General features: G+C 45.3%; 1 long non-coding RNA gene across 1 annotated transcript; it reads right to left on the bottom strand.

The window, feature by feature from the left end:
• Positions 1-984: 984 nt before the first annotated feature.
• LOC109778384 (uncharacterized) lies at positions 985-2,912 on the bottom strand. The gene is made up of 2 exons (XR_005754327.2): positions 2,327-2,912; positions 985-2,255 (listed from the first exon to the last, which is right to left on the bottom strand). It is a non-coding gene; the product is annotated as an uncharacterized lncRNA (long non-coding RNA).
• Positions 2,913-21,152: the final 18,240 nt, after the last annotated feature.

Here is a 21,152-nt window from a genome sequence, read left to right as displayed (position 1 = left end):
TTTCTGCGGCGCCGAGCTGGCCGGCGGACCCTCGATCTCCTACGCTCCCGGTGCAGGCTGTGGCGACGGAGGAACGCGGCAGCGCCGGGAGGAAAACTGCATCTCGGTTGTCCGTTTTGGGTCATCCACGAGCGGCGCGTTGAGTACATCTGCGGACCGTGCGTGTCCGCTTCATATCCGCTAGGCGGACGGGCAACCCAAACGGACAGAAAACGGACGAAATCCGTATCCATTTGGGTCACCCCGTTGGAGTTGCTCTCATGTTGCATGTACAAACAGTACATGCCAACATGCAAGGACGTAGACAAACTAAAGCTGATGCACTTAGACAAGATTATTGCTAATAGGGCTTGTGCGTGAAATGGGGAAGCCGACCAGCGCGAGAGCTGGTTTGTGAGCAGCCTTTGACTTGTGCGTGTGCAATGAGGGACATTCTGCAAGATCCTTTCTTCCACATCTCCCAAAAAATACACATGAAACGATGACATGGATAGCTTCCTGTGTTTGAGAACAATACATATAGCACCATCGACTAATTACTTTTAGTCTCAAACCAGACAGAACATAACCAACCATTCAGTGAGGCATTTGCAGTGCATTAACTGTTGATGGAATGATGGCATTGAAGTGCACAGATGAAAGGTGAAGGGGCCTTCAATACATGTCCGTTTGTATTCAAATCGGGGTGTAAAAAATTGTACGGTTAGTACAATGCCCTGTCATGGGTGATGCGCCAAAAGCACGTGAAGCTCATTGGAGACTGAACAGGTCGCGTGGCTCTGTGCACAACCGAGCTATAGACAAGAAGCCAAGGCTTCGTTGCCGACAGCGCCAGAAGACTGCCACAACGCAGGCCCCAAAAAATGGAGGTTGGGGAGGCCACCAGCAGCAGCTTGTTTTAAACTAATTAGTGACATGTTGTTTAGTTTCTTTTTCAATCATTCGTTTTGAATGCAAAAGCATTTGATTCTGCCTGGTCCTGGGTTTACTAAATTTGACAGGAAACTCTTATTCCGTGATCCATCTCAAATCAGAAATTCAAATGTACATTCCTGGTCCTGGATGGAGATCAGGCCAGAAATATCACAACTCAAAGTGGCAGTTCATAGTTGATTAAAGCAGCAACAACAACCTAAAACATAATAGTAGTACTCCTTGGATGATCACTAATGTGCAAATGTTAACCCTCTTGGATGATCTACTCGTATCACAAAGCCTCAGTCCAGTACACGTCCCGGGTGGCGTCGGCATTGCTGTGATCAATGACGCCGACGCCATGGGGCCATGGTCCTGCAGGTAATGGGATGCCGACGCAGCGCGGTGGCAGACTACGCGCCGTGGCCGCCTAATTCCAAACTCACGGCCCATCTGTTGGACAACAATATTACGTGAAAGATTGGAAAAGAGAAAGCAAACTAAATGATAGAAACAAAATTAAGTGGAAGATTGGAAAATTGAACACCATGATAATTTGTTGTGTAGTTGACGTGCATTCTCTATCTCAATAATAGTGAATTTGTTCTCTCAAAAAAAATAGTGCATTTGCAACCAAAAAGCCAAGAGACAACAAATTGTTTCCTTTTGATAAGTTTTGACACGTCCTTTTCAGTTTTAATTGACACAATGACTGAGCTTGTTAAACAATGCATGACGGAATCTCCAGGGGCCATTGCTTGCAATAAAATCCATGTCAGAATCCCAGGAAAAAGTGCATCTCTAGCTTTTCAAATCCCAGCTCTTGAACCAGGTGAGGACCACAAGAGGTAGGCCAAAAGGCACCTTACGGGCTAGCTCTCCCTCGAACGCGCGCGGGTCTCCCCGCACCACTTACACCACAGCAGAGGAGAGAGGATCGTGGCTTGGCACAGTATCAAGCTAGAGAAAATGATGAAGATACAATATATCTAAGACATCTGAAACTTGAATCCAAATTACAGATGATACCTGACAGATTATACGTCCAGGAATCTTTTCAATTCAGTTTCTCTCAAACCACCAGCAACAACAACGTAGTCACCATCTACGCGGCTCGATCGAGAACACCAAGTAAGGTGATCATGATCACTAACGAATTATATAGTACAGTGCAAATGGACACTAACTCTGTAGGAAGAGCAGACGGCTCGCCACAGCCCGTAATGATCCTGAAAATTACAGTATATGTACTCTATTAGTCTAGGCCGAATAAACCATGCTTCTACCATGTCAAGTACTAGTTTCAGAGCCGCGTCGATAAAAGTTCCTTGCGGAGAGGGCTGCTAACAAAATTTAGTTGTCAGCAAAACATTGGATATGAACTCAAAACCAATTTAATCGCAGCGTGTACCTCCATAGTGCAGATTGCAACTTCAGCCAGGTTTATTCCGATTCAAATTCAGAACCTACTGTGAAGAATAGAGGCAGAGCTTGCAATCACCGCCCAATCCGATGGACCGTTCCCGCTCCGCGGCCAGATCCGAAGTAGATGCCCCTCAGCACGCACGAGGCACCAGGGGCGGCGGTTGATGACGATATCACCTGTGTCCTGTCGACCCAGATCTCGCTGGTATTTGTGCAGCATAAGACGGAGGGAGCACCGCCATGGAGGTCGGAGAGGGTTTGGGCGGCGCAACTAGCTGGGAAGAGAGGCGGCTCACCATGGAGGGGAAGGGGAGAGCGTTGGGGCGATGGGATTAGATCGGGATGTGGAAGGAGGAAGAGGGAGCGGAGGGTGATGGAGAACAGGTAGACGAAGGAGAGACGGGGTGGAAAAAGGCCAGCCCACACCATGTAGCACGACCGAAAACTGGAACCATTCAATCAAAAAGAAAATGTCTGAACGGTTCGTCACGTACTCACGCTTTAGGAACCGTTCATGGCCCAGGAACCTTCGCGCGTGGGCTGAGGACTGCATGGCGTCAGCATTGCCAGCCTACTACTGAGCCTACTAGGTTAACCAGGGGGACCGTGGACCACTTTGCTCTATATGAGGAAATAAGAGAGAGTTGCCTAAAATACAAGAAATGTATAGAGGGAAACTAGTTGGACCATATCCCAACGCCAAGATGTGGCCTTGATTGCATCCTCCACAAAGAAGCTTCATATATATGGCTTCTGCACAACATCTCCATCATCATTATCAGTACATCCTACGCAGGTGAGTTAGGATGCACTTGATCCCAGAAAGGTATCTATCCTTCTAACCAGAGGAGTGCTTCAAACTAACAATAGTACATAATATCCAACAAAAGAGGGTCATGCTATAGCAGCAGGACACATGGCTCAGTCTAGATATCAGTACGAATCAAGTTCTGCATATTTGCTATTGGCATGAACCACATCGCCGCATGTCATGTTTGCAAAAGCCATCCATCGCATGGAAGCTTGATGCCTTTCACACACTGAAGATTATCTGGCAACAAGCTGTGTTGACAAATCTCTGGATATGGTGATTCATGAAACCCATGGTATGATGTGTAAACACAGTTCCCCCTGGCGAATGGAAGTTGCATAGCACAGTAACCATCGCCGGTGATATGATCGATGATTGGTTGGATGATCGGATAATTTAGCCCGAGGAACATGGAGTGGTTGCCGAGGCTGTAAACCCGCCTCCAGTTGAATACGCCTGGCCGAACGGAGCTGGGATCTTTCTCGAACACGAAGCAGCCATAGCCATCAATGTCACGAATGCCCCAGGCATTGTACTGCATGTGGTTTGATGAAATGATTTGGTCAATTTGGTACATGCAAATGAGCATCAAATGACCGCCGTCAGCTGAACGAGCGATAAACCACCACCCATCGGCTGGTATGATTCCAGGTCCTGGAATCATGAAGGGCAGCGCATTTGCGTCTGCTGCAACAATTCAAATTGGAGACCAAAAGGACAAAAATAAACAATCATGTCCAGAGTATGTGTGGAATTAAGATTATTATAACAGTGACACATATCATAGATAGAGAATTGCAATGCCGTGGTCATAATCATACCCCAAGTTAAAAAAATAAGCCAATGGCTTTCATATTCTAGCAATATATCATGGTTCAAACATCATGTAACAATGAGAGGAAAACAGATATGACAGGGCCTACTCATATTCTACCATAGCACTTACTACAGTTATCATATCAACTCTAAGCAATAACATGCGTTGTTATAAAAATCTTGAAAATGATAGTAACATATAGCAATCATGAGGTTATACTCATAATATCTATTCTAACAATCACTAGATGCCAATTGTTCTCATATCAACTCTAACAATAACATGTGTGGTCATAAAAATCTAGGAAATGAGAGGAACGTATAGCAATGATGTGGTTATAGACATACTATATATTCTAAATTTGTAACAATGAACAGGCAGTCGTATTCTTAAGGTAAAGATGAGATGAGATAGAACAATTACATGACGATAGATTCCACCAGTATAGGCAGCCAATCTGTGCGTCGACCGCATAAACGATGCCATCGTGCACTATAGCATCAGACAGAAATGTTGGGTGAAGAGGATCGACGATGAGCCATAACCATGTATGGCGACCGGATTCCAGATAGACTAATCCCATGTTGAACACGGCAATGAGCTTGTAATCTGTGTAGTCTTGTGATGGTGTGGGCACTTCGCAGATTACAACCTTCAGCAAACAGAGGTCGAGCCAAAAGCTCGACGCGTCTCGTGCGTAGTAGGCAGGAGTGTCCGGTGGGCCACGAGGCTCGATGGCGGCGGTATCCAACGATGGAAGGGTGATCTCTCGCTGGGTGTAGATATCCACGAGACGCCACGGACTACCGGATTGGTGGATGAGGACGATCCAGTTGGCCTTCATGCCCGCCCAATAGTGGCCTCGCATGAAGGACAGGTGGACGGGTAGTGGTAGCATGTCAAGGGGCACCACGGCAACCTCCGTAGGATCGTCAAGTCGGTGTCTGGGCCACCTGCGAGGATCGGGCATCAGCAAGCAGGGTGTCTTGAAAAAAGCCGGCCGGTTGCAGACGAGTAGACAGTACAAAGACACCGAGCATGCGGCCAGACGGGCGGTGCTGAGCAGGTCCATACGATTACAGATCTGCTCCAAGAGAACATCGGGGAGGGAATTCCAATCGCGGCTCTGCGTGTCAGTCGGTTCTGCCATAGGGTTTTTTAGAGCGCTGAGTGACTGGGGTTTTCGGTGCCTGCGAGCCAGCGGGGAAGTGGATTCGGGCGGGCGAGCGAAGAAGATAGCGTGTGTGGCCGAGCAGTGAGGGGGGGATATGGTACGCGCGAGCTACCAAGGAAGATGGCGCGACGGGCAAGCAGTGAGCGGGGGGAAATGGTGTGCGACGACGATGGGGAAGAGAGGAGGAAGAAGAGTGAAAGACGGGGAAGAAAGTGCATTAAATCTCAATTCTACTAGTACTACTACCAGGATATACTATCCTTCGGAGTGTAAATAGTTACGCCGATGACATGTGGGTCTACCTCAAGAGGGCCCATATGTCAGTTAATGGAGGAGAGATGTGCGTAGTCGTATTTGCGGAAGCGTGCTCCACTGGCAAACATCATGGAAGTACTGGGAAAGGCTGATTTAGTAACACCAACACGCTGGTTCAGCTTATTAATCAAGTGTCCCATCTGCTGCAGCATGTATTGTCACTTCAATGTGAAGACTAGTTGAATAGTTCTCTCTGACCAAGATGGGGAATAATGGATCGCGAAGACTTCCTATCTACAGTATCCCTATGCTTGTACGCTCGGGCCCCTCCCAATGCTCCGCCTTGTACAGGTGCTAAGGTTGCCATGTAGGCAAAAAGTCTGATGTGGCAAGGTAATTAAGAGGAGAGATAAGTGTGGTGACCCCAGTACTAAGTGCAAGAACCTAGACAAAAGACTTAAATGGAATAATCCCACCAATGCATGAAGAACTTGTTAAGCACCTGTACATGTAAGCATTGGGAGCTTTAGTTGCTAAAGTTTTTAATGTGCTTAGCACCCCATGTAAGCATTGATGCATCCTGTCCAACAAGATGAAACATTGGCCAAGGCACCCGGCACCAATAATGTAGGAGTACTAGTACTACCTCCTTTCCGGTTTATAGGGCTCAATTCAAAAATCTCATCAACCAAGGTAGATGATGAGTGGTGGAATAATTTTTGTAATTTGCAAAAACACTCAATTAATGCACTCGTTTTCCTCAAAAAATTATGTTTACCAATGCATTAATTTTGTGTCAAACTTTGACCATCTACTCCCTCCATCCAGGTGAGTCATCTTTGGTTGTGCACCGTGACCAAGGAGGGAAAATAAGAGAACTTAATGTTTATTTGCTACTCCCTCCGTTCCTAAATATTGTCTTTTTAGACATTCAAATCGAATACAACATACGGATGTATGTAGTTTTAGAGTGTAGATTCACTCATTGTGCTCCGTACGTAGTCACTTGTTGAAATCTCTAGCGAGACAAATACTCCGTGGGAACAGAGGGAGGCTTTTACTCCGTATTTGGGAACAAAGGGAGTATCACAATATGGAGGGAACAGAGGAAGCTTGAAATATGAACATGTCAATGGGAGGGAGTAAAAGCCTCATGCATGCATGCATGCATGCATGCAACATGCAACACTCACACGTACACATGGGCGCACGCAACACTCACGCACCCATGCCACACATAGCACGCGACGCAACACACACGCTCACGCTCAAGTGCTCAACCTACTCCCTACGTCCATGAAAGAATGTACATTTAGAGATTTACATATTGACCAGGGCATAATTAACGCCCAAAAGTAGCAGATTTATGTGTGCATGCGACCATTGAGAGAAGAAGATTAAATGAAGGTTGTTGCATGCTATAATTAAGGATAGACATGTAGCCTATAGCTAGAGCACAAGTTGGTGCATTAGTCAATCAATATCGATTTTAGATTAAAGGCTAAATGCATTGGAAGTGTAGATGTACACTCTTTGTTTTTTAGCCGATGTACACTCTTTGTTGGAAGACCGAGGGAGTACACGTGCATGCACTCACATACATAGCCAGGGTGGTTCGCGCGCAAGGGTTGGACTCTTGTCGCGCCTGCGTAAAGTTTTGTTCAACTGATTTCTTTGCTCTGAGAACTGACAGGTGGGACCCAGAAACCAGGTGACAATTTAACCAGTCAACCAAGTGCCACGTCGACTATGTGGCCGGTCAATAGGGTGCAATACGGTGCTCTACGATGAGCTAGTGATCGTATAATCACCGCAAAACTACATATAGTGACCATAAAGAGCGTATTGTTACATACCTTGACCGCCAGTGTATTTTTCTCGTTTCAAATTAAGCCATATTTAACCGGAAAGGACTAGTACTTGTACTGCTTCGATGTGTCTCGTCAACTCGCCGAACGACGAGAAGCTTGCTTACTACACCACTCCCTCGCCCACGCACGCGGTGGCTCGCAGGACGAGGAGAGGGTTTTGACTACAGCGCCCTCTCCCTCTCCCTCTCGCTCGCCCTTGCCCTCGTGGTGGACGTGCAGCAGTTCAATCGGTGTCAGATTGCCAGAAGCATATTGTACTGTAGTATCATCATTGTTGGACCTTCCCAAGAGGCGAAGAGCCAAGTGCAAGGTTCACATGAGTATGAACTGTTGAACCTCCTGAAGAGGCAAAGAGCCAAGCGCAAGATTTTATAGGAGTTGTCGTCCTATTAGGAGTATTACAACTATAGCGAACGATGCTACTGTATGATGCCGCCACGTCACCTATATCCAAAGCTGTGCCACCTTTTTTCTCAATGAGCGTGTTGGATCTCGTGCAACAACCACACAAGTTGCACATACACATAACACATTTACTAGTAATAAATTCTAAAGGACAAATGCCAGTATGCCACACAAGTTCATCTCCAATTCATGTGATAAATTTGTGCACGACTAGTCTAAATATATTCACAGCGCTACCGTTCACAATTTACCATACCCCACTTACACGTTATAGATGGGCTACATGTCCTCCTCCAGGTTCCAGTCCCAGGTGTTCTTCATGGATGGCACGATCCATAGCGGTGGGCAACGGGAATCATTGTCATAGCTTTCTAGTCCGGTTCCACATGATGGAGACACATCCAAGCTGAAGCGGCATAAATCAGGGATAGCGTGTCCCAGCATATCGTTCATCCGGTGGTGCGCACTAAAGACACAACCATGCTTCATGAACGGCAGGCCTTTGGTGTCGTGCACGGAAGGTGGCATCCGCTTCACAATGGGGTAGCTATCCCCAATGAAAAGCGAGTACTCTCCAAGAGTGTTCCTCGGCACCCACGTAGCATAACGGGGGTCGAACTTGGCGCGGTTCATCTGGTATGCGCGGCATCTCAGATCTAGACACATGATGACGTACACAGTCAAGGTCCATGCATAATAATATTGTGCTCAAATATGGCGGTCAGTAATACTGTGCAGCAAATAGTACTACTCCGGTATAGAGGAAGTAAAATAACCGGCTTATTATATATAGCCACTCTTGGCTACATGGATGAGATAGTAAGACATGGAAAAACAAAAATGGTGGCAGCTAGTGGGTTCAAGTCTTCAAGGGCCTAGCTAGCTATACGCATCCTCCAAGGTAAAAAGTACTCCTACTAGTACTAGTAAGTGGTACAACAACGAAAGAAGGCGAGAGGGTTAAAAAATATAATACTAAATGGAATACCTGGGTAGATGGTGACGGCCCGATCATGGTAGATTGTGTGACCATGTTGCACATCAGTGGTACCATGGGTAATGACTGCTAAGATAGTTGATCCCAATATGCCAAAGTCAGCTACAAGGTTCCAGGTTAGACAGGATCGCGGATGCAAATGCACATCCAGGATCGACGATCTTATTTTGATCGCGGGATGACTGGTCCCTGCAAAATAATGGAGTACCGTTAGGGATGCTAATGATGGTTGGTGCATTCCATTTGTAATCTCCCGTACCAAGGATTGTTCGACGGATTGTCCCATAGAAGAACCTTCTCCTCGAGGACGCATGGAAGACCAACAAGCATGGCCTTTTCCCAAGCCTGTTTAAGCACTGTCTTGAAAAAGTTGGTGCAGGAAGCACCAAGTCTTGCGGCGGTGAGGACGTCGGAGCGGTGTGCGATTTCTGCCAGAGGATCGTCGTCCAAGGTCTCCCATTCGCGAGGAGGAGGAGAACCGCCTGGCGAATCCATGGGAGCAGCAACGAACTACCTTCTCTTCGGGGGAGGGGAACTGGCGAGGAGGAGATAAGAGCATAGTAACCACAGGGCCTCGTCCCTTCCAACTGTAGCTCCTCGATCGTTCCTTAGCAAAGGGGTGAGGCTATTATTTAGTACGTACTCGTACTGTAGCAATACTAGTACTACTTTCTCAACTAGTAGTGCGATGTACTGTGCTTCTAGTATAGTGCACCAGTTTTGAACTCTTAATGTCAGGGCCAAGGAGCTACAGTTGGAAGTGGAGGGTAGTACTGTTCTCTAGAACCATCGTTGTACTATCAATGCAGGGAAAGTACACCTGCATAGTGGGTACTCTCGGTGCTCTATTCAAGCGCGTAGCTGGCCTACTCAGCCGCTCCTCTCACGCACACACTAGCAGCCTGTTTATCAGTGATGGTTACTGCGGGGGCAGAACATTTGAGTTATCTGATATAGCGAGACTAGGATTTTCGCTTCCATTTGTGGAGGTGTAATGGATCTCGTCGAACTTTGTTAGTAGTTCCTTCTTTATGAATGAGATGAGGCAAAGCTTTTGCCTCCGTTTCAAAAAAAATCACGTCAAGAGGAATTTATTTTATAGAGCCGATAATGGAGTGAAGTCCATGCGTGCAACGCAACAAGCTACAGAGTACTAGTAGAGTACTAGAACTTTACGTACAGAGCCATATTGCACAGTTCCCAATGCCGCACCAGGATTTTCCGACTCCTCGGGCTTAATTGGGAGGCGCTAGTTTAAATATGCTACTAGCTGACGAGGAAGCTGCAAGCGAGGTGTGGCTAGGGAGAGCACGCGAGCCACGAGATGATGGGAAGGAAAACCCGTTCACGTGGCTGGGGTATCCAGTGCACCCAGATTGTGGTGCGACACGTCCGTTCGACTTCAAAACTCAAACTACCCGTGTACAATATTGGCTCGCAGCGAAGTTACTATTTAAAAAAAAGGCCGCCGCGCGTTCGGCTAGGATCGAACCCACAAAATGAGGTATACACTCCCGCGACCACTAGTAGTACTCGTCGGAGTACAACGCAACCTAGAAAAGCCTTTTGTCGCTAGTAGTACATTGTTCCTTACAAGAAACCACTAATAATGCCAAGAAACTACTACCACTTGCATACGTGGCAGACTTAAGATAAGACTACCTTATCAACCATTGTACATGCCCTTACCAACCAGCCCTACCAAGAAACGACTACTCTAAAAGTGTCGTTATAGGCATGTTTCAACCCATGTCGCCCCTTAAGTCAACGCCTTCTATTCGACCGACAAGTTTGGCGTTATGACTTGTGGGACCTACATGTCAGTCTGCACAAAAATCCCCGAGTGACCTCCTACCTCCGACCCATCCACCTAGTCATCCTCGGCCATGGAACGCAGCTACCGCCATCGGCAGAAGGCGAGGTCAAAACCGCCGGCGGGGCGGAGCCCATCTTGCGGCAGCCCGGATGCCAGCTCCGTCCGGCACTCGCGTCCGCTAGCTAGCCAAGATAGCTCTGTCCAGCTGCTTGTCTGCAAGGTTGCTAGCTAGATTGGCACGGCGGCGCGGCGACTTGCTCGCGTGCGCCGTGCTAAGGCCAGCCATCTGGTTCAAGCGAAGGCCAGTGCGGCGGCTTGCTCGCTCGTGAGTCACGCTCGGGCCAGCCTGCCAACCCGTGCGGAGGCCAGCGCGGCGTCCGGCCTGTCCGGCGGAGCGGCGGCCAACTTGCTCATCACCGGCGCCACCGACGAACACGCATCAGTACTGTTTGAAGTAATGTTCAGGAAAAATAATGATTTGAGGGGAAATAACAGGATAGAAGGTCAGATGTGGGTCCCTCGTGTCAATGGTCAAACAAAATGTGCTGGTTTAAGCTGCCTCGTCAGCACGGATGTGTGGGCCAACCCTGTCATAAATGGGTTTAAACAAGCCTAATCGGCACTAGGTAGTAGTTTTTGGCGCGGATTAAGAAATTTTGGGTATGTTTTTGCTATTTTTTGTACAATAGTTTCTTCCTAGGGCTAGTTGAAAGTGGTAGTTTTTTGTTAAATACTCTACATATTGTAAGTAGGAGTGAAAGTTAAGCTTTGGAAGCCAATAAGCAAGGCTAGTTACATAGTGCATATGTGTACGTGATTGAAAGTAAATATCAACCATGAGTGACTAATATCTTGATGAAAAACTCGAAACTATGGAAATACTAGCATTTTTTTGCATGGTTGGAAATACTAGCAATGTTCACGTGTGTTGCAACAGATCATAATTAGAATAATACTTATTCACAAACTTGATACAAAACACTCTAATTTTGATATACATATATCACTAGAGATATATTATGTTTCAATCAGAATATATTCCTTGGGCTGTTTTCGTGAGGTGAGGGAGGGATGTGGTTGGTTTTAAGATACTAATTATGGGTTTTTTCTGCAAATTGGTAGAGAAGTGGGATGTTGGTGAGAAAAGGCAACAACTTACCTCACAGTCGTTATATGTAGATCTAATGGTCAGAAATGACGGATGGCAGACACACCATCATCACTATCTTAGTCTTCTGTAGGAGTACCAACAAGATGTCCATGCATTGCACGGAACATCAAGATGCATTTTTTTATAAAACACTTGTTGTGATTGACCCATGCGGGAGTAATCCCATGTGTAAAAACTAATGATATCTCGAGAAATAGGAGATAAGGTGAAGAGGAGTGGGGCGTGGTGGTGATTGGTGGTCGGACTCAGCGGAGGCATGGGGATGGATGACGCCGGCAGCGGCCACCAGGCCAGTTTGTTCCAAAGGCTTCCTTTTTTAATTGCTCAACAATGAGGTTGTTGGAGATAAGGATGAACGAGGGAAGTCCTTGTTTGCAAGTGTGGAGAGAGGTGTGGGTATCTTTTAGTTTAATTTCCATCCGTCAGATATAGATCGGACAGTCTATATTGTAAGATGGCACACGTACCATCATCACCAACTCGGTTTTTTATAAGAGAAGAAATATAAGTATGGAGATACAAACGTATTATCGATACTTGTTTTCGTAAACTAGGATCTACATTCTATTCAACGCCTCAGCATGTGGGGCCTTAGCACAGTGACTTCTCGACTGTGTAAAACAAAGGTTTTCCCGTCGCCGATAAGTAGGGGGTGACGGCGGCGCGTTTTCGGCTTGCTCTAGTCCTAGTAGTCATACTAGGTGGTCTACGCACGTCTAGATTTATTCTTTTTCACGTCTCATGTTCGCCGTACTGCCACGACTGTTGATGAATAGATGGTAAGTTATTCACGAGGAAACCCTTGTTGGGCGTGTTTGCGAGAGAGAGAGACAGTGTGCGTGTGTGATATGTCTAGAAACTGAGGCAATAATAAGAGATTCTTTGTGTCTATGTGTGTGGAGGATAGAGAGAGACATGTACATGGGGCTTTGTGTTGTGTAACGTGGAGACACATAGACATAATCAGAGAGTGAGTGTGTGAGATACACATGCGGACATGGGAAGAGATGAGGATTCAGATAAATGGGTGTTTGTGCGTGTCTATGTGTGTTTGTGTGCGCATTTGTGTGTGAGAGGGAGTGTGTGTATGTGGAGTAGAGATACCACTAATGATGTAAACCTAGTATAAGGGAAGGGGGAATGGTAGCGGGATAGCATGGGTGCGGGCGGGGAGCAGACTATTTGGAAGAGACATCAAGTGTGTGTGGGAAAGGGGTGTGAGAGCGAGCGAGAGAGAGAGAGAGAGTGACGGAGAGAGAGAGAGAGGAAGAGAGGGGGGGGAGAGGGGTTGTTTGTGTCCATAAATGGCATATAGATAGGGAGACAATGTTGATGTTGTTCGAAATTGGCCTATGTACGGAGACGCAAGGGAAGCGAGTCATCGTGTGTGTGATAGGGACTTCATGAGAGATCTAGAATAGACGGTGTAGAGAACAACATGTGAGATTGAGAATGATGATACATTAGGGAGCTATGGAAAGAGTCACGACATATATGTATACAGGGAAGGAGCTGGAGCAGGTCTGCATGTGGGAGAGATAGAAAGAGGAGAGTGGCGCACAAGGAGACAAAGTGTGGTTGTTTGCAGTGGGGGTGGTGCGTGAGGTGAGTGTGCGAGAATCACATAACTAGGGAGATAGACATTTGGGGGCGACGTTTTGTGTGTATGGGAAAGATACACTCTACATAGTGCATGTGCTTGGCAAAGAGAGATGCCGGGAGACCTAGAGAGTGGGGGAAGAGATGTGCATGCTCGAGAGACAAAGTGATAGAGACCTATATTGGGGTCCGGACTTTAGAAGACAGGGGGTGTTAATGTGCTCGTGTGTTCGTGTCTGGGGGAGAGAACGACTTGTGTGTGTGTGTGTGGGGGGGGGGGGGGGGGTTGGCTTCAGATAAAGAGTGAGGTGTCTATATTTGAGGGACTTTAGCGTAATTGAGATATATATGGTCAATAGTGTGTGCACTCATGGTTGATCAATTTGTTTCACAGTTTGGACTATGAGATAACAATACTTTTGAACATGCGTGATATACCTTGATGTACCAGAATTACAAACCTAAGATTGGAATTTTGGAATTCGACTCCATCATTAGCTTTTGTAATTCATTTAAACGGAGGTACATTTTTTAAGCCGGGATTTCGTGATTTCAAATTCATATATCAAACCTAGAGATATACACATACGGGCATGTTCAAACTTTATAATCATCCACTTTATTCATACACATACACATTTTTTCTTTTGTCATCATATTTAGGATAAACACATTTGGAATTTCATTTGAATTGGACCGTATGATGTTATTTGCTTGTACTAGCTCAATGATCCATATTTGAATTGAATGGGTAATCTAAGTTTCGAGATGGAGACATTGATTTTCAAAACTTGCACTTTTTTTGCGTGCAAAACAAATAAATTCTCGGCCATGATATCATAGTCGGCCGTACAAGAGCAGAATGCTTACAATTTCAAGCGCCAAAAGCTCTGAAACTTCCCGCTCACATCAAAATATCTCGCGCCCGAAAGTTTAGCCCTGCGATATTCCTGTTTTACCCCTGCCACATGAACGGAAAAGGGCTGCTTTGGTAACTCCATTGTTTTCCCCTCTTTGCCCCCAACATTCTTCCCCAGAGCCCCTCCCCTTCCCCTGCCCGACCCCCAACCACGGCAAGCCGCTGAATCTAGTCCTCTGCCACAACGGTGGACCTCACACCCCGCTGGATCTACCTTCCGCACCTTGGATCCCCCAACTGCCAACTCACCACTTCACCGGAGCCGCTTCAGCGACTGGCTTGTCCACCGCTCCAGATCTCCTTGACTGCCATCATGGTCCATTGCACCGGATCTTCTTAACCGGCGCCCTCGTCCACCATAGTGTAGGCCCTTCACTGACTCCCTCATCCGCCCTATCGCTGGCCCTTCATACAAGTCCTCGTTCGCCGCAACAGATCCGCCTCACCGAAAGCACTGTACACCACGCCTGCCGTAGCCTTCGTCCACTGCACCGGACCCGCTCCACGGACGCCATATTCAACTCCACCGGCCCTGCTTTACTGATGCCATAGCCTCATCAGGTTATTTCGATTTGTACTCCTTAGTTTTTCTCTTCTTGATCGTGCAACTGTTCACTTACCACAGATGAGCTTTCTTGCATGTCGACAGGCGCCGCAACCGAAGTACTGGAGCCGCTTGAGCAACGGCGACAGCCGGCCCAAACTCAACCGCAACACGAGCACCATCGACGATCCTTTTCTATCAAGTATGACAACGATACCCATACGCCGCCGAGAATCTGGTACTATTATCCAACGGCCGGCGCCTACATTCACTTTCTTAGCATAAGCACCACACCTTTGAATTTCTTCAGGACATCATTCAATTTTTCATGAGACACGTTATTCTTCTTGCCCCTGTAGGGCCATACTTCTGGCAATGAACATGTTACATGTGCTAAATTACATACCAGTGCACATATAGTTAATATGCTCTAGTTTTGTCCTAAGTATTATTGTACTTCCTAGATATCACTGCCTACTATTTTACTTCTTGCATGCTATATTTATGATAATGGTGTTATTATGATGCCACCTGTTGGTTCCATCAGACTGCTTCATGTTCTCTATGCTTAATTACACATCAGCAAACTAGCATGTGGTTCCGCTACTTTTTGTTCGTTTTACCCTACATTTTCTGATGCTAGCTATTACATCACTGCTCCAAGCCTCTATTCATTATTTTTGTGTGTGTTCTTGATCTTCCCAAGTTGCATGACTAATTTGATGCTTCTTTTAATTATGGCGGTGCCAACCCCATCAAGCAAAATATTTGTTCTTTTGAGGCTGGCACCTCGAACATGCATAAAAATAGAGGGAAGCAGATATATTGTTGTGTATGCACACACCCTTCTTTCATTAGTTTAGATGAACCATTGATGATCAATTCGAACCAGTGCATGCGATTAAAATTAATTTTACCTAAATAGAGGGTGTAGAATAAACTACAACAACTAGATTTGCAACCACAGGATGCTGACAATATCTTCAAAGAACATTGCAACAGCATCGAGGCTTCACAGCAACATATGGTAAGCCAATGTGTTTTAGTACATGTGAAATGTAATGCGTGTGGGCTGCTTTCTTGGCTTGTGCCCTCAACCTGTAATCCTACAGAATTACAAATAGTTCAGTTGTCTACTTTGCTGTATTGCTTGATTCGAATGCTTGTTTGTTACTTGTTACGCTATACCTGAGTTGGCCAATATGTCAGCAGTGCCTGCTGTACTATCGTAAAGAAATGCATGCCTAGTTCATTTGAGTCCTTAACTTTTCCTATGAACTTCATCACAAGACTGTCTTCATAGTTTATATGAGGCCACACTGTTAAGTGCTTTCTCAGATTATTTCAACTGCTTAGATGCCTTTGCAACTTAAATATAGTGGTGGTACACGCCCTTTCAACTAGGGATGTCAACTGGGTCCCGTTTAATCCCGATTAAAGTCCACTAGTGGTATGATAGTTCAAAAGAGTTTTTGTTTTTTGAGGAAAATGAACTAGGGAGCTAGCAAAAACTAACTAGATGGGACTGGCAGATGTCGTTTATTTGCCACTTACATCCCTAGTTTCATCTTACCATTTTAATTTCTTTTCGGCTGATGCTGCTTCGAACCATTTAAATATAGCTTGCCATGCTCGGCAATAATTCGTATGTCGTTTACCATGTAAGCTTACTGCCTGGATCATGCGATAACCATCTCTTACTTATGTCCAGCGGAAACCTTTCAGGATACCGTTCACACTAGGACACAATGTACAACCCCAGAATCTATTTGTGGAAGCAGTGCGCCATCCATGTTACTAGATGGTAGCAGTTCCGAGGCAACACCGCCGGAGAGCAGTCTGAGCACAGATATTATAGATCTTGAGGCTCTACTAGAGGCAGAAAGAGATGGTGTGGCTGCCATGAATGAGGTAATCTCGATCTTGAAGCTGGAAATCATGCAATTAGCTGCACGCATTATGCAAGCAACCCAAGAATTGGAGGAAGTAAGAATGTTGCATTTGAAGATGGAGGAGGTACTGCTGCTTCTGCTATCTGAAGCCCAGGGTAATCCCAGTTCTTCTTTAGATACCAGTTGAAATTGTCATTAGATTATTGTACTTGCATGTTGTGTCATGTCTCTGAATGGATTATGTTGTAAGACCCCCTATGTTGTCCATGAGTTGTAATGATCCGAATTTTTTAGGCGAGCTAATCCTCAGTACTTGTATGATTGACATAAGGTGAACTGTTTTTCGTGTGAGCATATTGTATTGGATGAAATAACTGTTTGACTGAAAGTGTATCCAACCTACTGAATTCGAAGATCATGGCATTTCTAAATCATAATCATATATAAAGGTGGAATAAATCTTTGTTGTGGTTTTGAAGAAATAAATAACAAAACATAGAATTATCTGTGGATATTCGTAATCGAATAAAAATTGGATTTGGATTTAGCTGCTAGGGCCCAAGGCAAACGAGAATGCTAATTCTCCCAAGTTTTGAACGAAGCGGCTAAACACCCACTATCATTTGTGAGCTGCCCGAAGCAAGTGTTTGCGAGATGGAAATTACTATCTACCCCTAACACTTGACATCCTTATCGACCGGATTTAGACTGCTGTCGATAGGGGTAGACTAGTAACTTCAATCAGACGTGACACGACGGCCTCTGAGCCCATTCAGACACGGTGGGCGCCAAACGTGGGAGGCAAAACTCATTTGATTCGAGCTCGTCTGAAAGACATGTGTCTCTCCCTCCATTTCCCCATTCATCCACGGTGGGCGGCAAAACAAACTCTCCTTGTCCGAAATCGATGTAGGCTAATATTTTAAATAGGGGCAGATGTGTAACTTCCCTCAGACGTGACACAATCGCCCTGCCTGTCAGCCCCGTTCATACACCGTGGGCGCCAACCGTGGGCGGCAAAACACCCTCTCCTCGCCCGAAATCGTTACTGGCAAATATTTGGGAGATGCGAGATTACCGTCCTATCCCCAACCAACGTGATGTCCGAAATTTTAAACGGGGGATAAGTTCGTAACTTCCCCACATTTCAGACAAGCGCGTCCCAAAGTTTGAGATCCCCCTCCCCCTCCATTTCCTCATTCATAGACCATCGGCGCCACGACAACCTCCCCACTGCGGCCAGCCTCCTCCGTCCGCCACCCCATCCTCCACCTTGCCGGAGCCGCTACCTCTACCCCGTCGTCCACTACAAGAGATGGACGTCTCTCATCCACGGCGCTGGACCAGGTTCCTTTCATCGCGTCGTCTCGCTTCATTGGCACCGTCGTCCACCTTGTTGTTTCCTCTCCTACGACCGCCTCGTCCACGGCAACAGGATTTATCCCCCGACCCGGCCGTCTGCCGTCTAAAGTCTTCTTCCCCGCCGCCGACAGCCATCGCACCCGTAGCATTCTCAACGAATCAGCAGGGGCCTACACGGCGTCGCAAGAGAGGTGGTACTCTTCCATATGTGCTTAAGTTATTGATCTCACCCGGAAAATAGATCGTAAATTGTTTACTGTACTTTTCTTGTCCGTACCAAATCATAGTGGCTAGTTGAAAGCAAACATTGGTTGCGAAGTAGCTTTGTCTGGTTTGCACCTTCAGATCCGCCATGGCACGGTCACTATACTCGTAAAGCTTATGTTTCCCCCCTTTATATTCACTACCATCATCGTAGGTGCTTCACTGCTTCAGGTTGTGCTAGCACTGCTCCTCAAGACCTCAACCCATCAAGCGAAACAACATGCCACTCATAATTCCAAAGCTTACGTGTTGAAATACGAATATGATATGATGCTCATATTATGAAAATAGAGAATGTTTAATTGGTCACCTAATGTTCCTATATTCGTTTCGAAAAGCATGTGCGCCACCCTGTTGGTCCAGCTAGTTCCACTTTCCTGATTTTACTCTTGATGCGTAGGGTTTTCCCCTTTTATCTACTCTACTATGATCTGCGTAGGTGCTTTCTGTCGTACTAGCATTACTCCACCCTTCAAGCTTTACAACACAACACTCAAAATTCCAAAGCTTAGTTGTTCAAATATGTTGTGATATGATACTGATATTAGTTAACAGACACATTTAATTGGTTAGCTAAAGGTCCCACTTGAGTTTCCAAATGCATGTCGCGACATATAGAGAGACAGCAGGATTGCATTTTTTGTCACTTGTTGACTGTACTTTCTTGTCCATACCAAATCTTAGTTGTTATTTCAAAGCAAACATCGGTTGCTAACTACCCTTTGCACGGTTTGCAGCTTCAGATCTGCCATCCCACTGCCACGGTCAACACTATACTCATCATGCTTACAGTTTCCCCATTTTATGATAACCACGATCAGCCTACGTGGTTCGTGTCGTAATAGCACTGCTCCACCCATCGAGCTAAACAAGCTTAGTTGTACAAATTCAAATATGATATTATGCTGATATTAGTAAAACTGAGAGATGTTTAATTGGTCAGCTAAATGTTCCTACTTTAGTTTCGAAATGCATGTGAGCCACATATGGAGAGATCGGAAGGAATAGTATTTCTCTGTGCACTCTGGTTCATCATGGGTGGCCAACCGACATTGTATAGAAAGACTTGTAATATCTTCAATCTGCTTGCTCTTCTGCTCTTCTTTAAGATGATCCTCTTCTCTTGCGGTCGACTGGTCAGGTCGAGTTATTCTCCCTTAGTATATTTTGAATCCGTCAGGTCAGGTCGACTTGTTCTTCTTTACTATATGTTGAAGCTGCCATCAGCGAAGTATCATCACTTCTGGAGCTCTCATATTTTCAGTAGTAGGCCATATTATATTAATGCACACACCAAATTACAGTATGCATGGCACCTCTTAGAAGAATTGCAGAGATAGCACAAAGGGGTTTACAGGGAGGAAGTATTGGATTAGAATCACTTCTGCATTACAAAGATAATCTCACTTGTTTTCATGTTTCATGCATGTCAGGTATTGAACATTATCAAAATGAATATGAGAATGGGCGCACGAGAGGAATATTGCGGAACAATCCACTGGCTAACAAACTTGGCATGGTGGAGGATGGCCTATCTTATTCACCCATCAAGGTGCTTGCTCTAACTTGGCAAGGTTGTATTGCTCGCACATATTTTGCATCTGACCTCTTGCATTACTTCTACTTTGTTACACCATCTGCTTAGTTTAAGCATCATATATGAGTATATGCCATACCTATCCATTTTCTGTACCTATTCCATGTGTCGTCAAACTATGTTTTTCCAGTCAAATGTTGTTCTTTCGTAATAGATGTCCAAAAGGAAGAGGGTGAGTGCAGATCCACAAGGAGTACAAACTAGGTATTTGGAAAAGGTAGTGATACCTGTTAAATCAGATAGACCAGCAGCCACAGAAAACACAAGCCCAATTGTACCACACTTTACCCCTACTCCAGTGGCCAAACCCCCATTAGAACTGCTCAGAGCCCAGCGTCAGGTACTGTCTATGATATCAATTCAAAATTTGAAATCCTAAATTTCTACATGTGCCTTACCTTCTCTCTTGTATGAAAACTAATTTCAGATGAATCTCCTTGCTCAAAGGATCATAGGATCTCATGACAATACTGGGCTCTGCATTGCTCTTGTCAGTACCTCTTGCCCTTTGTCAGCATACTTACACTCATTGCTGTTTGATTATGTAGCATCACTGTAAATGTTCGCTTCTTTATCCTCCCTTTGCTTGAAATTATAAGATCTATATTTACTCTTAGATAAATGTAGAATTAACACAATGGTTATGAAGTTTTGGATTGCTCATGTAAGTACCTGTTGTCATGTACTCCCTCTGTATCAAATTAATTGTTGATCAATTGGATGTATTTAGAACTTAATAGTGCTAGATACATCCATTTGAGCGCCAAGTAATAACGGACGGTGGTGCTACTGTACTTGCATCGCGAGATAGTTGATTGTCTAGCATTACTCTGCATCTAATCTGCCTTGCCCTCCACTTTATCCAAATTATCATATCTACATGTACTCTTACCAAAATGTTGAACAAATCCAATTCCATTGCACACGTTGATGTCTGCATTCCTCTTGTCAGTACCTTTTGCCTTGTAATGTTGTACTTAATTAATTGCTATTTGATTATGTATCATCAGTCTGCACCTGAGCTTCATTATCCTTTGTTTCTTCCAATATTATTTGATCTATATTTACTCTTTGCAAAATGTAGAATAATGGCAATGCTTATAAAGAATTTTCTTTGGGGAATTTATTGAATTATCCTTCCATCAACATGGAGAAGGGCTTTGTCCAGCCCGTGTTAACATGTAATGTAAGTTCATCCTTCTCAAGCCTTCAAACTTTGTTCTAGTATAGATTTGGATAGGCATCATTTCCTCCACTGCTGTTTACTTTGCTGTTTACATCTGATTGGATGTTTGCAACAACTACCAGTTTTAAATTG

This window comes from Aegilops tauschii, chromosome 4 (genome assembly GCF_002575655.3).
Source record: "Aegilops tauschii subsp. strangulata cultivar AL8/78 chromosome 4, Aet v6.0, whole genome shotgun sequence".
NCBI classification, from domain to species: Eukaryota; Viridiplantae; Streptophyta; class Magnoliopsida; order Poales; family Poaceae; genus Aegilops; species Aegilops tauschii.
The sequence above is the reverse complement of the archived record's forward strand: the minus strand, read 5'-3'. Positions and strand labels throughout refer to the sequence as shown.